We start from the raw sequence: 19,357 nt of genomic DNA on the forward strand, positions 1-19,357 counted from the left end.
AGGAAAATGGAAGAGTGATTGGGGAAGTTGTATTTTCTTGAATCATGGCTTAAGCAACAAAACAAAGAGAGTGGTTTTATTCTTATTGGTAATCAGATTAATTATAACATCCATGTGACTATAAAACATCTTCACAGGAGATGGATTATATTAGATACAGTACCAGTCAAAGGTTTGGAAACACCTACTCATTCAAGGGTTTTTCTACATTGTAGAATAATAGTGAAGACATCAAAACGATGAAATAACACACATGGAATCATGTAGTAACCAAAAGTGTTAAACATATCAAAATATATTTTATATTATAGATTCTTCAAAGCAGCCACCCTTTGCCTTGATGACAGCTTTGCACACTCTTGGCATTTTCTCAAACAGCTTCACCTGGAATGCTTTTCCAAAAGTCTTGAAGGAGTTCCCACATATGCTGAGCACTTGTTGGCTGCTTTTCCTTCACTCTGCGGTCCAACTCCTCCCAAACCATCTCAATTGGGTTGAGGCTGGGTTTCTGGAAGCCAGGTCATCTGATAGAGCACTCCATCACTCTCCTTCTGGGTCAAATAGACCTTACACAGCCTGGAGGTGTGTCGGATAATTGTCCTGTTGAAAAACAAATGATAGCCCCACTAAGCGCAAACCAGATGGGATGGCGTATCGCTGCAGAATGCTGTGGTATCCATGCTGGTTAAGTGTGCCTTGAATTCTAAATAAATCACTGACGGTGTCACCAGCAAAGCACCCCCACACCATCACACTTCCTCCTCCATGCTTCACGGTGGGAACCACACATGCAGAGATCATCCGTTCACCTACTCTGCGTCTCACAAAGACACGGCGGTTGGAACCATAAATCACAAATTTGGACTCGTCAGACCAAAGGACAGATTTCCACCAGTCTAACATCCATGTCCAATTCATGCTTGAAAATACAATTTCTATTAGAAATCACAGAACTCAACAGCATTAAGGAAAGAAGGAGATGCTAAGCAAGGGGTTGTTGGGAAACTCTTTAGGCATATTTCTTTGACAAAGTCGAGATCTATTAAATTCTATTAATTAAAGCAAATATATGTTATTATACGGGTAAAGTGCTCCATATGCCATAGAACGTAAGCTAACAATGTTTTGCTACAAATTTATTTTTGTATTAGGTACACCATGGCATTACTGATGACTGTTTTGTCCAAATGTGTTGTATCGTGCGTGTTTGTCTTTCTGTTTGAGTATTGTTATGTACATTTTCATATATATTATTTTCAGAATAAAAAATAAATCTAAATAAGTTCAGGAGTAAAAATGTGCTTAACAAGTCATAATAAGTTGCATGAACTCACTCTGTGTTCAATAATAGTGTTTAACATGATTTTTAAATGACTACCCCATCTTTTGTACCCCACAAATACCAGTAAATTTCAAACACAGATTCAACCACAAAGAGCAGCGAGGTCTTTCCTATGTTTCACAAAGAAGGGCACCTATTGGTAGATGGGTAAAAAAAAGCAAACATTGAATATCCCTTTGAGCATGTTATTAATTTTAAACTTTGGATGGTTTATCAATACACCCAGCCACTACAAATATACAGGTGCCCTTCCTAAATCAGTTGCCGGAGAAGAAGTGAAACGCTCAGGGATTTCACCATGAGTTTAATGGCTGTGATAGGAGAAAACTGAGGATGAATCAACAACATTGTAATTACTCCACAATACTAACAAAATGACAGAGTGAAAAGGAAGCCTGTGCAGAAAAAATATTCCAAAACATGCATCCTGTTTGAAATAAGGCACTAAAGTAATACTGCAAAGAATTTGTCAAAGAAATTCACTTTTTGTCCTGAATAAAACGCGCGCTGTTTGGGGCAAATCCAACAACACACGACCACACGACCACATATTTTCAAGAATGGTGGTGGCTGCATCATGTTATGGGTATGCTTGTCATCAGAAAGTACTAGGGAGTTAAAAAAAATAAAAAATAAACGGAATAGAGATAAGCACAGGCAAAATCCTAGAGGAATACCTAGTCGAGTCTGTTTTCCACCAGACACTGGGAGATGAATTCACATTTCAGCAGGACAATAACCTAAAACACAACGCCAAATATACACTAGAGTTGCTTACCAAGACGACATTGAATGTTCCTGAGTGGCGTAGTTACAGTTGTTACTTAAATTGGCTTGAAAATCTATGGCAAGACTTGAAAATGGCTGTCTAGCAATGATCAACAACCAACTTGACAGAACTTGACACATTTTTTAAAGAATAATGGGCAAATATTGCACATTCCAGGTGTGTAAAGCTCTTAGAGACTTACCCAGAAAGACTCACTGCTGTAATCGCTCCAAAGGTGAGTGTAACATGTATTGACTCAGAGGGTTGAATACTTATCTAATGAAGATATACTAGCGTTTTATTTTCCATCAATTAAAAAAAATATATAATAATTCTTCCACTGTGACAGAGTATTATGTGTAGATCGTTGACAAAAAATTACAATTCAATCAATTTTAATCCCACTTTGTAACAGAACAAAATGTGGAAAAAGTCAAGGGGTGTGAATACTTTCTGAAGGCACTGTACGCTTGCACACAAGAACGAGAGCGCACGCACGCACACACACACTAAAGTGTCTTTTGACCAACACCCTCGATAGGTCAGAATCGGACTTTGCCCAGCTTGCTAGCTTTGCTCTGTGTTGTGAGAAAGAGTATCGGCACTACAGAGGCTAACAGTGCTTTCCATTCGCCACCCATCCTACCCCTCCCACCACTGAGACCCACACACTCCCACAGTCCTCCCTGTGTGTTTTCTTTCCCTAGTTCCTGCTCTCTGTTTACAGGACAGTAATGAGAGGCAGGGAAAGGAGAGCACCCTGCTACGGCCACAATAACAGCACCAACGCCAAGACAAACGGCCCAGCCCGTCAACACAGGAAACAATGAATCTAACAGCATCAACACACTCCGACAAACAACCACTACGGGCTTCCCCTAACCCCCATCTTTCCCTCCCTCCCTCTCTCCCTTTGCCAGAGTCACTCCTGACGATCAGAGTGAAAGCTAAAGACCTCAGGGAGGCTTGGAAGAGGACTCTACAGAGACTAAGACTGAATCCAAAATGGCTCCCGATGGGCCCTGGTCAAAAGTAGTGCACTGCATAAGGAATAGGGTGCCATTTGAGCTTTCTAGTAGTCTAAAGAAGAGAACCGTAGCCCTCATACAGTCAGAAAAACACTGGGCAACGAAGACTTATAGGTACTCAAACAGCAGCAACACTGACAAGAGTAAGGGCCCTGACAGACAGCACCCGGCAGACGGGGGGGGGGGGGGATTATATCCAGACAGAGCAACCAACGGTGCTCATGCCTGTGGAAGCCGCACAGCCAAGGCAGAGAAAATAGGATTCCTCTCTATTTTTCCTAGTGGTGCCGTCGTTGTTGACCAGTAGAACATGTAGCCTGCATGGTGATATGTTAGCACGTAGGTCCAACAGCAGGATCAGCTAACTTGCCCACTCTAGCTAGATAGCTGGCTAACACAATCAGTTTACAGTCACTTTTAACAGTTCATTATTTTTTCCCCCGCACGTCGATAATGTTTGTTTATCTCGTTGCTATGGTCACCGGTCGGCTGCCACATAGACTGAGGGCTGTCACCACAGATAGAACAATGAGCCAGCTGTTTCAAGGGGTGGAATAAATATGAAGCATCCGGTTAGCATTTCCACTCAACACTAAATATGGTGATGAGAGGAAGCCCAGTGGCCGGCAAATTTTCTCATCAATTAAACATTTCTGATCTCAATACAGTTTCCTGTTCCCAAAACTAAAATCTGTTACGAACAGAGGGGACTACGTTTTCTAGACTTTCCCCTTTGCCAACGTTTCAAAAGATGGTGTTGTTTAGAAGGAGTGCAAGGTTGATTTGAGTTATTGCACACGTGCACTTCACAGAGTAGACGTTCCCTAACGGAAATATCCAAATATATGCTGGAACACGCCAAAAGGATCTCGCTAGATCGTGCTTGGTTCTGCCATCCTCCTTGCTTGTTCTGCCTACTATGATTAATCTGCTCCCATTGGAAACAACAGGCTGTTGTCAATCTTGGGTTAGTTCCAAAAAAAAAATGGTGTGTGTGAAGGCACTAGCCACTTTGACTCTGCGATATTCCGCTGTCTGTCTAAAAAGCACTTGAGAGTGATAGATAAAGAGAGTGAGAGGGATGCTGGGGGTAAGAGAGACAGAGAGCAATAGAAGTTAGGTCAGTGATTTCCAAATGCCAAGCCACAGGTCATGTACACCTCTCTCTCTCATTCAATCTTTCTCTCTCTCTCTCTCTGTGTGTGTGTGTGTGTGTGTGTGTGTGTGTAAACACACCTGAAGCCCGCTCATTTGAATATTTAACATGTCCCTTACAGCGGGTAAGTGAATTATTTTCATTTGGGCTAATTATTAAATATTAAACAAGCGGCGGGCGCAGGTAATTACATAGCTTGGTATTAACAACGACGCTATTAGGATGTGGACCTTCACTCAAACGCCTGTTTGCAATTGAATTCTAATCAACGTCTTGTACAAGGACTCGTCTAGTGTTCTCTCTAGTCCTTCTTCCCCTTCAGACGCTTTCCTTCCAGACAAAGTTGGCTGGGAATCGTACGAAGGCACAGGGGTCTGCAGGCTGAGGAGACGATACGGAGCAAATTAGTGGCAGAGATGGGGGGGGAAAATGACTGATACATTGTGGGTAATTAGCAGGTAGTGTCTATGGAAAGTCAAGTTGCCAGAGAGAGAGAGAAAAGAAAGAAAAAAAGAAGGGAGAATGTGTGTTAGACAGTGAGAGACAGAGATGCACGGACACAAAGTGTGTGTGCGTGTGTGTGCGCACACGTGCTCAAATACCCAAAAGATGATCGCATTGAGACTCTATAGCACTGTGACCTTGCTGGAGTCAAGCTAATCAGACAATATTTGCCAGGGCATTGTTTCAAATCGATAACTCATTAACAAAGTACAAAGGAAGTTTCCTGGTTTGTCTGAAATTCTTAAGAAGAGAAAAAAAAAAATGCTCTTGGCTGCACATGGGCGCAAAGGTCATCTCAGTGACATGTCTGCTATAGCCTCTCGCTGGGAACAGGGATTGTCAGACGAAATTACTTGAAGCCATTAATTGACATCAGGTAAAGGAGTGCGGGCAGGCAGACATGCCAGCGTTTGTTCGAGCTTGAACAGAGGCTGCAGTTGGGCGATGGTGGAGGGTGAGGGATGAGGGGAGGAGAGGGGAGAGTGATGGATGTGTTTGATGGTTGACCTGACTGGAAGATTGGGAGCAGTGATCTAAGAGGTGCTACAGTACATGGCTCTCTCCCATGTGTACACACACACACACGCTCTGCTGCAGGTGAATTGCCACAGATCCTGGTCATTGACCTTTACGATGGCCAAGTGCGCAGAGTTGAGAGGTTAATGAAGTTGCTCCCAGAGCCCCTCCCCGTCCTTGGATATGCTGAGCATCACATCCTGGCTCTAGCAGGGGTCAAAGGTAAAATAAGGCACAACAGCATAATTGCCCCGGCGCAAAGTGCGAGGTGGTGGGGTGAAGGTGACACTGAGCGTGGCTTCACGGCGCTGGCATTTGGAACCAAGCTGGAATACATATCCGCTGTGTGTGTGTGTTTGTGTGTGAAACACAAGTGAGAGTGTGTAAGTGTGTAGGAATCCTCAGGGCATGATGTAGCAGGCAGGCACTGGGAAACAGTACATCTCCTGAACACGGCCCTGGACACGAATCCCAGTGCCCCTGGAGGACTAGAGAAACACGAGGAAACCATGGAGAAACCAGGCCTAAATAATGGATGGTGCGCACTTGTACACACACACTGTGCACGCCTGCAAAACCTGTCTATACCCCCCGTGGCGCACATTCACCATCTGGAGCAAAAAGCAACCACACAGCGCAATTCCCAACATACCAGCTTCTGTTTCTTCAGTGACCTTCAGTGAAACCATTGAGAAAGCCATCTAAAAGTGATTCTGAACTCAATGCTTTTTACAGTAACGTAAATACAAGGAACCATCCATGTTTTCTAGCCAAGCAATACAGCACACAAAAAGTGTGTTATGTATGGTGTGCACTGTGCTGTGATTCCAGTAGCCTATACGGAATTTGACAGATGTGTGTAAGTACATAACTGTATAAAAACCGAAAAGACAAAATGTGAAAACATTGCCGAAATGGAGTGCCATTGTTGCTGGAGAGTTATTGTCCCAGCGAACGCTTAAAAGAGAAATGGGGGGGGGGACTCAAATGTTTGACTCAAAAGCTTTCACTTCGCAATCATAAGGATCTTACACTTGAAGAGATGGCACTCGAGAGATGAATAAAGGATGGGGGAAAGAAAAGAAACACGAGGGGCTCTACCTCTCTTTCCATCTCTCTCTGTGAACGTTGAAAAAAAATGCAACAATACGAGACGCGAGAAAAAGCGAGACGACGGAGAAGGGGGGGAAAAAAAAAAGTATTCCAGTCATTTACAAGAATAAGTGGCGCTTAAAGAAAGGCTCCACTCTGTTTTTTGTCCCCTTGCTCTTTTTCCAGAAGCTGCTGGCCTAATCCGAGCCAGTCAGCCTTGAGTGAAATCTTTGGAAGCTTCTTAAGCCATGAATGTGGGTTTTGTTCCTGCTATTCCTCCGCTTGGCTGACAGAAAATAGGTAACTGGATTAGTGCTAACATTCAGAGTAAAGTGAACTCCCAAACTTCTATATGGCAAAGTGCTCGGAGCACTCCCCCTCTTTCCTCATCTCCCTCCATCCCTCCCCCCCACCCTCTCCCTTTCTCTCTGTCATTCGACCGACATCACTAAACATGGGCCAATGGACTGTGATCTCTAAGAGAGGAGAGATTAGCCAAGGTTGAGAGGTTACACACTATGAACCAGGGGCTAAAAAGTAAGAATCCTAAAAGCAGTTAAGGGCTTATTAATGTGTGTAAGGAAGCGTATTAATCAACTCAACTCTATCTGGGGGCTGGCTGTGTGTGTGTGTGTGTAGGACCCCACTGAGTGTGTGTGTGTGTAGCACCCCACTGTGTATGCGTGTGTGTGTGTATGTATGGGACTGTGTGGCTTTGCGCAGGTGGTCCCGCTCCACAGTGGGGGTTAGAAGAGGGGCAGAGGGGGTATCCCAATGCCAATAGAATAGATGAAAAACCCCTGCTAAAGAGGCTTGATTTGATCCCCCACCCAGCCTGACTAAGAAGGGTGAAGAAGAAAAACACCAAATCATCACAGCCCTACGCACACACACCGAGAGAGAGAGAGAGAGAGAGAGAGAGAGAGAGAGAGAGAGACAGAGAGACAGAGAGACAGAGAGACAGAGAGACAGAGAGACAGAGAGAGAGAGAGAGAGAGAGAGAGAGAGAGAGAGAGAGAACAGAGAGAGACAGAGAGAGACAGAGAGAGACAGAGAGAGACAGAGAGAGACAGAGACAGAGACAGAGAGACAGAGAGACAGAGAGACAGAGAGACAGAGAGAGAGAGAGAGAGAGAGAGAGAGAGACAGAGAGACAGAGAGACAGAGAGACAGAGAGACAGAGAGACAGAGAGACAGAGAGACAGAGAGAGAGAGAGAGAGAGAGAGAGAGAGACAGAGAGAGACAGAGAGAGACAGAGAGAGAGAGAGAGAGAGAGAGAGAGAGAGAGACAGAGACAGAGACAGAGAGAGAGAGAGAGAGAGAGAGAGAGAGAGAGAGAGAAATAAAGTTTAGTTCCTGGGGATCTCCTTAACACTACCCGCTAGAGAACGTTGCCGGGTGTGTCCTTTAGCATCAGATGCACATCAACACGAAGGGTGCACGAACAGAAGCACCAACACTTGATAAATAGTGCAGAAACTATAGTAAAAGGACTCGCTGCATGAAGACATTTGTAGAAATGTACAAAAATGAACAATAGTTATTTTTTTTTTAATGTTGAGTCAAGGATATGTTTTGTATATTTCCACAAAGTCCTAGAAAATAATGTAGGCCTATAGTCTATCATCGTATCGCTTACAATAAAAACATTACAGTGTAATCCATTTGATTTGTAGATTTGATTAGTAATAGAGTTCTAGTACTTAACAAAGACCAGTTACAGCTTCTGTTGACAAAGTAGAAATGAAAAAGCTAATAATAATAACAACAATAATAACCAGCCAGGTGCGCAAGCTGAAATTATCTGCTGCATTCCTAAACAAAAGCACCAATGCATGAACAACTGTAAAAAAGATGAATTGTATAAAGAAATATTTGTGGAAATATATTCATGACAAGATATAAAAACAGTCATTGTATCGGACACTATGTTGTACCCTTATAGCCATGCCTTTAGCATGAATCAATCTGGTCTTCTCTTTACGCTTCGGGTCCACAGTCAGCACACAGCTTCGGGACTTTGTGAGCAAGCCCCCACAAACAAATCGGTTGCACTTTCATGGGCCTTGTTTCGTGTGCACCTGCCAACTTGACATTGTGTCTTCTTCTCCCCCCCCCGAGTGGGAGCTGTGGTGCTATGGGGAAGAGGGAGAGCAGGACTTGCTGCCTTGGTGGCCTGCTTAGCGGCTGTAGCTTATTGTTGGGCGGTTCTCACGAAGCTCACATACATGATCCATGATGAAATCTCTCCTGCTGACTGTCTTGTCAAGGCATTGCTTGTACAACACGTGCGCGTTGATAGCAGCCGTGTCGAGCGTGTTGTAGAACACATCAACAGGCCTTGCGGCAAGTACCACCTTTCACAGAGTACAGTCTTGCCATCTGGTTGAGTGCGTCCACACCAACCTACTGCATAAAATAGAATAGAATAGAAAAAGTTCAAATGATATACAATAATAATACTGATAATAATAATATTCATGTAATATAATAAAAGGAAATAATATTTGGTGAAAGATGGAAAGGATATCCGTATATGGCAGAGATATATCCCTTTGTGCGATTGTAGTCTGTCACCGTCTCCGGTTTCTTCTTCTGGTCACTGGGACATTAGGATGCATGGTGCTCAGGATGCAAACCCTCTTATTTCTTTTACATCTGTACACCGTGAGTGTCGCTTTTACCACTCTTCATCACTGACGTGGAGTACAGCTCCACTCGTATGTTGTTTTGAGCAGAGGGGGGCAAGCTCCCGCTTGAGCAAGTACTTGATTTTCGACATCGGCAGCTAACCAAAACGTAAAGTTTCCTTTTCTGTTTCCACATCTCTGATACGCTGCAACATCTGCATGTCTCATCAACGAAAGAAACCGTTGAGTGCACTAGCAATTTGTCCGTACGCATGAGGTGTAGGGCCTGCTCTTACATTGTGGAAGGCCACCTTCCTGTTGCGCTCTCATCTCTCTTTTCTACCCAAACCGTGCCATCCCTCCCGGACTCCTGTTTCACCGTGGCAGTGGGGATCACCGTCTCAGTTGGTTCTGTTCTGGCTTTTCTTCGGGCGAGGCTCAGGCATCGGAGGCTCAAAGTTAACATCATAATCAGATGAAGACTCTTCATCGGCATCGTCGATCTCCAGCTCAATATCCGATCGTCCACCCGACTCGTCTAAATTCTGCAGCATTTTCAATGCTGCCAGTGCGTCCATTCGATTGGTTTGGCTTGCCATTGTGAACGTTGTATGTAGTAGTCAGTGTCTGATTTGACTCTCAGAGGGGAGATTATATACAATTTCCAGGCTTTCATAATAAAAATAATTAGACCGTCCACAAGTCTTCATCGTCATTCCACTACTGTTCTAAATTCAATTATGCTTTTCACCTTCATCATTCAGATCAATAAAATTCAATCACCATGTGCTGAACGCAGACACAGCGAGGATATTTCAGGAAAAATTTGGCACCTCTTGAATTATGAGAGTTATTTGATAAGGGTAGTGAGAAGCTAAAGAATATGCTCATCTGATTGATCATTTAACCTTGTCTATAGGCTAACTCTTACTATGTGTGAAATTAGTTTCGGTACAGTTAAGGCCCAGCGCGTCCGGGTTTGACTGGGGTAGGTCGTCACTGTAAATAAGAACGTGTTCTTAACTGACTTGCCTAGTTAAAGGTTCAATGAAAGAATTTGAAAGTGTAGTATCGAGCTGTGCACCGTTTGTTTCCCGCTCATCAAGTAGGATAGAGTCAAGGATATGTTTTGCATTATTCTAAAGGCCTACTGCAACATATAGCATGTTTTCCTTTTTACTTACAATAAATGGGATTAGTAATTCTAGTTAGAGTAAATAATACAGTTCTGTAACAGCTTCTTTTACAAAGTAAAACCTAAAAGAGAACGGTACGAACCCGCAAGGTGCGTGGTCAAATGATTAACACTAACAAATAGGCATAACACAAACTCATCATTAGACTATTGTCTTTCTAAATTAAAATCAACCTCTTCACCCTCCTTATCATTCCGTTAGGCCTCATTTAAATTCCATTGTGAAGTAAGGTGCACAATTATCCCCCATTCATCATTCATTCAGTGAGGATAGAGAGACGCATTAGTGCCTGGCTGGGTACCGACATGCTACAGCACATTGTCTTGGCGGGTTAAGTTAGGAATAGGTATCAAAAAAGCAGTTAGAAAGGCTCTAAATACTTTTCTGTTTGTGATTTCAAAATTCGGACAAATGTCAAATAAAAAACATGTAGGAAGAGTTAGGGAAGGAGCAGGACAGATTTTTTTTTTTTGGGGGGGGCTGTTTTTGTATTTATTTACAAAATCAAACGTCAGTGGCCGCTGGCCTACGGAGGTTCTAGTGTAAAAATAGCTATTTAGGGGATGTTATCTTAATGAGCATGAATCAAATCAAATTGTATGTGTCATATGCTTGGTAAACATGCTTACTTCCCAACAACGCAGAGAGAAAAAAAATATATTATAGAAAAAAATGATAACAGGAGGTATAAATACACAACGAGTAAGGTCAATTAGAGAGTTTAACACCGTCTACTGTACGGCTATCAAATCAAATCATCATTCCTCCTGGATATGGATATGATATGAATACCTAGGATAGGATAAAGTAATCCTTCTAACCCCCCCCCCCCCCCTTAAAAGATTTAGATGCACTATTGTAAAGTGGTTGTTCCACTGGATATCATAAGGTGAATGCACCATTTTGTAAGTCGCTCTGGATAAGAGCGTCTGCTAAATGACTTAAATGTAAATGTAATGTAATGTAAATGTGATGGGTTCATGGTCACTCTGTCCTGGGCCTTTACTTCTCTCCATCTTATTAATTACTATTACCCCCATCACCCTATAGATTCTAATTTCCATCTCCCCCCTTGCATTTTGCTGCATACTACTCTACACCTGTGAGTGAGTGAGTGAGTGAGTGAGTGAGTGAGTGAGTGAGTGAGTGAGTGAGTGAGTGAGTGAGTGAGTGAGTGAGTGAGTGAGTGAGTGAGTGAGTGAGTGAGTGAGTGAGAGAGAGAGAGAGAGAGAGAGTGTGTGTGTGAAAGCTTACTCCAAAGCAAGGGAGTGACTGAGGAGGTGCAGTGAAGAGCTAAGGCCTAGGGAGAAGGGGCGGGCTGATTGAGAGAGGGGGGTCAAATAAACTAACATCCTGCTGAGTCTGAGGTCACAGTTCAAAGGGCAGCGGTCACTGTGCCGTATGGCCCCAAAGAAGACTCATCCTGGGGTATCCCTCCATCTCTTCATCTATCAAATGCAACAGCAACAAGCCCCAAGTATATCAGAAGAGAACACCGCATCAGAGAGTAGTGCTTGGAATAATTAAAGCGTCAACCAATCACACAAGGACCTTGTATTATCCATGATTATTTTAGTAAATCATGTTTAAAGTCGTGACGAAATGACCATGACATACAGGTAACTGCCCAAATAAACAAAACACCATAAAGTGTCTTTATAGGGCGATGGGCCGCCACGAGCCAGAACAGCTTCAATGCACCTTGGCATAGATTCTATAAGTGTCTGGAACTCCATTGGAGGGATGCGACAGCATTCTTCCATGAGAAATTCCATCATTTGGTGTTTTGTTAATGGTAGTGGAAAACACTGTCTCAGGCACCGCTCCACAATCTCCTATAAGTGTTCAATTGTGTTGAGATCTGGTAGCTGAAACACACACACACACACACACACACACACACACACACACACACACACCCTTTAAACCCCCTTTTAGATCCCTCTTTAAAAGTCACAGACCTCTTCTTCTAGCCACAGTAGCCAAAATAATGGGCAACTAGGCATTTTTATACATGACCCTAAGCATGATGGGATGTTAATTGCTGAATTAACTCAGGAACCACACCTGTATAAGCACCTGCTTCCTTTAATTTGGTGGTTACCTGTATATTGCATAAGGATGATGTACTTCATTTTGAGTTTTAAAATCATAGATATAGAATTTGCAGACACACAACATACACGTACATATGCACATACACGCGGGCACACACACACACGCAAACAGCCAGTCACTGCTGTCAGTGTGCCCTTGTCTCGGCGCGTTGGCCGCCACCCACAGTGTTTCCCCTAATATATATATATGCCCCAGGAAGCCCCCCCCCCATTCTTCGAGGAGGATTTTAACACACTTAACCCCGAAATGTTTTGAGGTTTTCACTATCATTGTAAAGCCCTAGTTATTTTGTTGCTTTGACAAAGTCATTTCTGAAGACTATTGTTTATGTAATTAGTGATTCATTTTAAGGTAAAACATTTTGTTGTTTTTTTACTTATGTGAACTGAAGTCGTTTTAATATGGTGAAACTATATATACATTTATTTTTTTACATTGAACATCTAATTGTCATATCCTAGTGTAAAAGCAGGCGAGCTGGTCGTACTCATAACAAGTCAACCCTGTTGCCCAAAGATAGACCGGCTTGCATTCAATTGCCCCTCCCAGTTGCACACAACATGCTTCCATTTCCCCTGTCAAAGGGGGATTTATGGCTGATTTAAGATGAAATCGTCAACCCTGTTACTTTATTTGGCACTTTATAGGCTCTTACTATAGTGATTTTATTTAAAACCTCTTGAGATGGGAAAACTTCTTTTTTATTACAATGAACATGTGCTCTGCTCTTTATGCCAGAATGTTAAAATTAGGTGAAATCAAAAGTTTTTTTTTGCACCAAGTTACAAATCTCAAAAGGCACTGAATTGGTGGAACGACCCAACTATAGGCTAACGCCAAAGTGTGAAAAACATTATATGGCCTCCTGCAGAACTGGAAAAACCTTGGGTGGGACTGCACTAACGATCTCACGCTGCTAGCATCACAAAGTGCAAAAGGTTTCAGAGAGAGCTAGAGAGAGCGAGAGAGAGAGAGAGAGAGAAAGAGAGAGAGTCTCCTCATTATGTGAATTTGGAGATATTCCAGTTGAAATATTTATTAAGATATTAATATGGGCTCTTCCCCTTCATCTCCTCTCTGATGATATGCTCACACAGCTCTAACTTTCTGCTCCTCACTACGTCTGACCTCTCTCTCTCTCTGTAACACACACACACAGTCGCACAAACAGCCTGCTACCAACCTTTAGTAAACTTTTGGAAACAATTGTGTTTGACCAGATACAATGCTATTTCAGAGTTAACAAATTAACAACTGACTTTCAGCATGCTTATAGGGAAGGGCACTCAACATGTACTGCACTTACACAAATTACTGATGTTTGGCTGAAAGAAACTGATAATAAGAAGCTGTTTTGATAGACTTCAGTACAGCTTTTGACATTATTGATCATAATCTACTGCAAAAAAGATGTGTGTGTTATGTCTTTACATCCCCTGCTATATCGTGGATTGAGAGTTACTTGTCTAAAATAACATAGACGTTCTTTAATGGAAGCCTCTCCAACATAATCCAGGTAGAGTCGGGCATTCCCCAGGGCAGTTGTCAAGGCCCCTTTCTTTTTTCAATCTTTACTAATGACTTACCACTGGCACTGAGTAAAGCCTGTGTGTCTATGTATGCTGATGACTCAACACTATACACGTCAGCTACCACAGCAAGTGAAATCACTGCAACACTTAACAAAGAGCTGCAGTCAGTTTTAGAATGGGGGGCAAGTAATAAGCTAGCACTACATATTTAAAAAACTAAAAGCATTGTATTTGGGACAAACCATTTACTAAAGCCTAAACCTCAACTACATTTTGTAATGAATAATGTGGATATTGAGCAAGTTGAGGACTGTCATGGTCAAAACATATTGATGCAACGGTAGCTAAGATGGGTAGAGATATGTCCATTATAAAGTTCTGCTCTGCTTTCTTGACATTGCTATCAACAAAACAAGTCCTACAGGCTCTAGTTTTGTCGCACCTGGACTACTGCCCAGTCATATGGTCAAGTGTCACAAAGAGGGACATAGACAAAAACAGTTGGCCCAGAACAGAGCAGCAGGACTGGCCCTTAAATGTACGTGGAGAGCTAACATCGATTACATGCATGTCAATCTCTCCTGGCTCTAGAGGAGAGATTGACTGCATCACTACTAGTCTTTGTGAGAGGTATTGACATGTTGAACACACTGAGCTGTCTGTTCAAATGACTAGCACACAGCTCAGACATCCATGCCACAAGGGGTCTCAAGACATGCCACAAGGGGTCTCTTCATAGTCCTCAAGTCCAGAACAGACTCCGAGAAACGCACAGTACTACACAGAGCCATGACTACATGGAACTCTATTCCACATCAAGTAACTCATGCAAGCAGTAAAATCTGATTTTAAAAAACAGATCAAATTACACCTTATGGAACAAATCGGACTGTGAAGAGACACACACGCATACAAACACACACATGCTAGCACACACACTTTACACCCACGTACAATGTAATGTTGTTCTATGGTGGTATTATAACCTTTGTATGGTAGATGTGTACCGGTGAAATAATGTTACTTGATGTACTTTTTTTTTTCTTTTTTTTTGTGTGATGTAAGTGCCTTAATGTGTTTGGACCCAGGAAGAGTAGCTGCTGCCTTGCATCCCTAATAAATACAAACACACACCCTCCCTCACACACAAAAAAACACCCAGAGGTCAATATCAGAGATGACACTTAAGAACCTTGATCCTTGTGCTATAATGTATGTGTTGCGTGCGTGCGTGTGTGTGTGTGTGTGCGCGCGCTTGTATCTGTGCATGCGTTTGTGCATACTAGGGTTGAATGGCGGGAACCCGAATACCGAGATTTACTGCTGAAAACCACTCCCTTTTCCGGGATAAATAACTGTGAGAAACCGGTAAATTATAATAAATTATTTAAATGAACAGCATGGCGTGAAATGGAACTGTTAAATTATATGTGAAGTCTAAATCTGGCTTCTCTATGGCATGATGAATCATCAACGCTCTGGGTGGGAACACACCATCTCGGTATGGAGCGGAGTTGTGGTCCTGGCCATGTGGTGCCAGGACAACAACCTCTCCCTCAACGTGATCAAGACAAAGGAGATGATTGTGGACTACAGGAAAAAGAGGACCGAGCATGTCCCCATTCTCATCGATGGGGCTGCAGTGGAGTAGGTTGAGAGCTTCAAGTTCCTTGGTGTCCACATCACCAACAAACTAACATGGTCCAAGCACACCAAGAAGAGGGCACAACAAAACATATTCCCCCTCAGGAGACTCAAAAGATTTGGCATGGGTCCTCAGATCCTCAAAAGGGTCTACAGCTGCACCATCGAGAGCATCCTGACTGGTTGCATCACTGCCTGATATGGCAAATCCTCAGCCTCCGACCGCAAGGCACTACAGAGGATAGTGCGAACGGCCCGGTACATCACTGGGGCCAAGCTTCCTGCCATCCAGGACCTCTATACCAGGCGGTGTCAGAGGAAGGCCCTAAAAATTGTCAAAGACTCCAGCCACTCTAGTCATAGACTGTTCTCTCTGCTACCGCACAGGAAGCGGTACCGGAGCGCCAAATCTAGGTCCAAGAGGCTTCTAAACAGCTTCTACCCCCAAGACATAAGAGTCCTGAACACCTAATCAAATGGCTACCCAGACTATTTGCATTGCCCCCGACCCCCTTTTACACCACTGCTACTCTCTGTTGTTATCATCATTGAGACGTGCCTGTTACTTGCATAGTCACTTTAATAACTCTACCTACATGTACATATTACCTCAACTAACCGGTGCCCCTGCACATTGACTCTGTACCAGTACCCTCCTGTATATAGTCTCGCTATTGTTATTTTACCTCTGCTCTTTAATTACTTGTTACAATTATTTCTTATTCGTATCCGTATTTTTTTTTAACTGCATTGTTGGTTAGGGTCTTGTAAGTAAGCATTTCACTGTAAGGTTGTATTCAACGCATGTGACTAATAAAATTTGATTGATTTTGAATTGAGTTCACAATGCATGCAGACCTATCATCCCATCATGGGAACTTTTTTTTCTTGCGACAGGTAGGCCGACATTTGCTGCAGCATAGTCTATTCTACAGTAAAATAAAGACCAAACGCGCGTCTAATTTACCCCTCTCCATCTGGCTTTCGGGGGTCACCTTAGTTTTTACTTTGCACCCGCAGAATTCTAAAACCGTGTATCACTCTACTACTGTGGCGTTGAATCAGTGCATGCGTGAGCCTTGGTCTCTTCCCATCAATTCAATTCAAACTGCATACAAAATAGATCATCCTGTTCTAGATTGATATACAGCCCTATATATAGATGTCCTAGCCTACCTCTTCCAGGTAATACATTCAATGCAGTATTAGTCTATTATTTAGCTAATTCATGATGGGTTATGCATAAGAAGCGGCTAACTTGCCTCTCTCTTGAACATGTGCTGCGCTGGCCTCTCCTTAGCTCTTGGAGTCCCATGCAGGAAAAGGTAAGACTAGAATAGCTTGCTGGACATCATTTAAGCATTTCTTATACCAACAGAATATTTGAAGAGGGATGCAAGCTGTTGTTTGCTGAATGTTAAATGTAGTAGCCAATAGAACTCATGGGTAGTTTGAAAGAAGAGCGAACGCACGATGGCGGTAGGCTATAGCAGTTATTTATTCAGACCCATAACCATTCAATCTTCGTGAAGAGAAGTGAAAGACATCTGCATCTAATTCTAGTACTATATTATTCAAGGATGTCATAAGAATGATGAAGATAAGGATAACAAAACGTATTTCATTTGCCTGTTGAAAGCGAGGAAGGAATGAACCAACAATAGAGAGAGAACGAGGAGGTAGGCCACTAAATATTATCAAAGCTATATATGCATCAGCCTACTAATTATACAAAAAAGCCCATTTACTGTATATTTAAAAAATGTCATCAAATTTCCTAGTCTATACTTGTAACTTTGAAGGGCGCATGTGCTGCATCAGAATCCCATGTTCTCTCCCTGCTTCATCACGGTTTGAACGATGTGCGTAATTCCAGTCCATATAATACAGTATCATACGATACAAAACAGTAATATAGTTCACACTCAAAAAGATTAGCCTACTGGAGCTAGTTTCATTTATTTACCCAAGAGAGCATATAGCTAGCTACATCTATGGGCTTTTAGGTTTTTCTGTCATGTGTAATGTGCAGTAGCCTATATAATATATGTATTGTATAACGGCACAATCATTTAGGCTTTTTTTTTGGCATGGGATCATTAAATGTGTTTTATTTAGGGCTCATAAAATGTATTTAATCTATGGCTCATCAGGCCCTGCTAGCACCAGTCTTGAATTTTAGATTAAAGCTCTATAATAATTCACACCTCCATCACACCTCCTCCTCCATGCTTCACGGTGGGCACCACACATGCAGAGATCATCCGTTCACCTACTCTGCGTCTCACAAAGACAAGGCGGTTGGAAACAAAAATCCAATTTGGACTCATCAGTCCAAAGGACAGATTTCCACCGCTCTAATGTCCATTGCTTATGCTCCTTGGCCCAAGCAAGTCTCTTCTTCTTATTGGTGTCCTTTAGTAGAGTTACATTTTCTATGCAGAAATTTGACCATGAAGGCCTCATTCATGCAGTCTCCTCTGAACAGTTGATGTTGAGATGTGTCTGTTGCTTGAACTCTGTGAAGCATTTATTTGGGCTGCAATCAGATGTGCAGTTAACTCTAATGAACATATCCTCTGCAGCAGAGGTAACGCTGGGTCTTCCTTTCCTGTGTCGGTCCTCATGAGAGCCAGTTTCATCATAGCGCTTGATCGTTTTTGCGACTGCATTTCCAGATTGATTGACCTTCATGTCTTAAAATAATGATGGACTGCCATTTCTCTTTGCTTATTTGAGCTGTTCTTGCCATAATATGGACTTGGTGTTAACCCTATTTTGTATATCTTCTGTATACCACCCCATACGTTGTCACAACACAACTGAATGGCTCAAACGCATTAAGATAGAAAGCAATTCCACAAATTAACTTTTAACAACGCACACCTGTTAATTGAAATGCATTCCAGGTGACTACCTCATGAAGCTGGTTGAGAGAATGCCAAGAGTGTGAAACGCTGTCATCAAGACACAGTGTGGCTACTTTGAAGAATCTCAAATATAAAATATATTTTGATTTGTTTAACACTTTTTTGGTTACTACATGATTCCATATGTGTTACTTCATAGTTTTGATGTCTTCACTATTATTCTACAATGTAGAAAATAGTAAAAATAAAGAAAAACCCTGGAATGAGTAGGTGTGTCCAAACTTTTGACTGGTACTGTATATGGTTTATAATGCTTTTGAATGACACTTTCGAGTTTTGGTGGGAAATACCGGGTTACCCGGGAGAAAAGTGATTTATTGTTAGGATGGAACATTTGTAAAATACCGGGAAAATCTTGAACCCTAGGGCATACGCATCTAACAACGTGCAAATGTGTAAGCAACCTGTGCAATAATGTGCCACATCCAATTAAATACACTCCAACAAAAATTGTTTTAGTTGTATTTCAACGAACACAAAGATGACTTCTTTAAGTTTACTCCAAAGAAAAAAGACGATTCATAAAAAACATGTCTAATGTAAGAGTGAGCTAGACAGTGATGATGGGGGCTTGAAGCCATCTCTAAGGCGATAATATAATCATATATATGGCATTTAGCAGACGCTTTTGCGATATAACAGGGGAAGCTAATGCGCTACTGCTAATGAGCCCATATTAGAGTGTGGTAGAGGTACTATCAGGCGAGCCAGGCAAAGAGAAAAGAGGCACTGTTGACAGCCCACACACAGCCTGTCAGTCCCAGTGAGACCACAGGGCCTGTCAGAGGCAACCGAGTGACATCTCTCACACGCAAACATGCACGTTGCACGAACGCACAGCACAAATACAAAAAACGTATGGACCCGTATGCACATGTACACGCACACTGGTACAGCCA

The 19,357-nt window shown here is 42.5% G+C and overlaps 1 protein-coding gene across 7 annotated transcripts in view; it reads right to left on the reverse strand.

Moving 5' to 3' along the window:
* Positions 1–19,357, reverse strand: part of LOC106580148 (cotranscriptional regulator FAM172A homolog) — a 199,266-nt gene that overhangs the window by 107,814 nt on the left and 72,095 nt on the right. The gene's annotated exons all lie outside the window — the stretch shown is intronic.

Source organism: Salmo salar, chromosome ssa20 (assembly GCF_905237065.1).
Source record: "Salmo salar chromosome ssa20, Ssal_v3.1, whole genome shotgun sequence".
In the NCBI taxonomy this organism is placed as follows: domain Eukaryota; kingdom Metazoa; phylum Chordata; class Actinopteri; order Salmoniformes; family Salmonidae; genus Salmo; species Salmo salar.